Consider the following 2,518-nt stretch of genomic DNA (forward strand, 5'->3'; position numbering starts at 1 on the left):
AAAGGAGGCTGGGAATGAATTGTGACATAGACCACTAGCAGTTCTCTTAAGACTCCCTGGTAATTACCAACATAAAGAGGCATCGGTGGAATGAGAAGGACTTCTGTCCTAGATTGGGGCTTTTTTTAACATTCTCATTTTTTCCCAGTAGTTAGTCACGGCGTAAACAGTCATAGCATGGATATTTATGTATTTATAAATCAGTACTATAAATGATTCATCACATTGTAAAAGCCCTCTTTTCTATTTTCAGTTCCTCTTTTTTTTTTTTTCTTACCAACAAGGTCTCACTGCTGTCACCCAGCGCGGGAGTACAAAGTGCAGTATTGGCTCATTGCAGTCTTGACTCTGGGCTCAAGATATTCAGGGTTTTTGTTTTCGTTTTGTTTTTTTGAGACAGAGTTTTGCCTGTCACCTAGGCAGGAGTGCAGTGGCATGATGTATTGTATCAGTTTAAATGTCCAGAATTTTTGTTTAAAATGCCTTTTTGGGCTGGGCACAGTGGCTCACACCTGTAATAATCCCAGCACTTTGGAGGGCCGAGGTGAGCAGATCACCTGAGGTTAGGAGTTTGAGACCAGCCTGGCCAACACGGTGGAAACCCTATCTCTAGCTAAAAATTACAAAAAAAATTAGCGGGCGTGGTGGCGGACATCTGTAAGCCAGCTACTCAGGAGCTGAGGCAGAAGAATCGCTGAACCTGAGAGGTAGATGTTGCAGTGAGCCAAGATCGCACCGTTGCCACTCATCCTTGGTGACCAAAAGTGAAACATCTCTCAAAAAAATAAAAATAAAATGCCTTTTGTTGTTGGTGTAATGGCAGGTAATGAGTTTTATAGTTTAGATTTTCGACAATGTACCTTTAAGTGCAATTCTCTTTTATGGCCTTTTCTTCCCCACCAAGGCAAATCATATCCTTTAATTCCTATTTCCACCTGAAATTTATACCATACCTATACCCAACTACCACACATACTCATCCTTTTTTAAGAAATGAGAATCAAATCATAGACTTGAAGTACCCACCAGCTCATGGAAAGAGGCGGCCTACCAAAAGCATCTGGCCTTAGTTTAAAACGCATTGACACAGGATTCCAGGGCTTTGTCTGGTCAGCCAGTTGATTTGCAAATTCTGTCTCCCAGTCTGCTTTTCTGGAGGAAGCCTGAGGCTTGGGTCTTCTAGACCTGAGGAACCACCTTGCACATAGCCTCTTAAGAAATACTTGTTGCAGTCCTGCTTTGCTCTGAAATTTTGCTGTTAATGTTCCTCAGCTGTCTGTTCTGTACCCCTCTCTGCTCTTCTTTCTTGTTTAGTCCGCTCCATTAAGTAAATAGGTCTAGGCATAAGTACTGGGAGAGGGGCTTCATTTGGGAGGCAGTAGTGTAAGTTTATCACAGGAGGGGTCACTCAACAGTGGTAGGCACTGTGCTTGGTACTAGCGATAGTGGCAAATAAGACGCTGGACCTTGCAGGCCGGGCATGGTGGCTCACGCCTGTAATCCCAGCACTCTGGGAGGCAAGGTGGTCAGATCACAAGGTCAGGAGTTTGAGACCAGCCCAGCCAACATGGTGAAACTCCACCTCTACTAAAATACAAAATTAGCTGGGTGTGGTGGCATGTGCCTGTAATCCCAGCTACCCAGGAGACTGGGGCAGGAGACTTGCTGGAACCTAGGAGGCAGAGGCTGCAGTGAGCCAAGATTACACCACTGCACTCCAACCTGGGCAACAGAGCAAGACTCCATCTTAAAAAAAAAAAAAAGAAAGCATTTTCTTAGTCTGAGTAGGAAGCTTATGAAAAAAAGAGAAGAAAATGCATTTCCATTGGTTTCTCATGAATTCCATTTCTTTATATGATATGATGCCCTGATAAAATAATAATAGTCTTTCAGGAATGCATGCACTACATAAAGCAAGTTTAAATTGTGGAATGATTTCCCTTTCATTGCTTTTATTTATTTTGTTTTTTCAGAGCTGGGGTCTATCACTCTGTCACCCAGGCTGGAGTGCAGTGGTGCAATCATAGCTCACTGCAGCCTCAGACTACTGGCCTCAAGTGACTCTCTTGCCTCAGCCTCCCAAAGTGCTAAGAATACAGGCAGGAGCTACTAAACCCGGCCTCCTTTAGTTTGTTTTGAAGACTTCTCTAGTTAATCAAAATCAAGTTTTGTTTCAATTTTCTAATAGGTTTTCTCTCATTGTTTCCTCACTTAAACTGCTTTTCTTCTCGTGTTTTACAATTTCTGTGGCTATCTAACATATAAAATTAACCAGTATTTTAGAATTTCATCCTTTATTTCTGGAATAGAAAATGGCAAAGAAATTTAAATGTTTCCATTTCAGCAATAGTCGTATAGGTAAAATGGCCCACTGTCAGCCTTGAAACAGTACCTCATATCACATAGAAGTTCATATACAGTGTCTTGCTGAAGACTTGGGGTAAAGATAGAGTGAGATCATAGGAAGGGACAAGTAATAAATAGGAGGAGAACTTTTTTTTTTTTTTTTTTTTTTTTT

This window comes from Rhinopithecus bieti, unplaced genomic scaffold, assembly GCF_001698545.2.
Source record: "Rhinopithecus bieti isolate Rb0 unplaced genomic scaffold, ASM169854v2 scaffold_5889, whole genome shotgun sequence".
Lineage (NCBI taxonomy): Eukaryota > Metazoa > Chordata > Mammalia > Primates > Cercopithecidae > Rhinopithecus > Rhinopithecus bieti.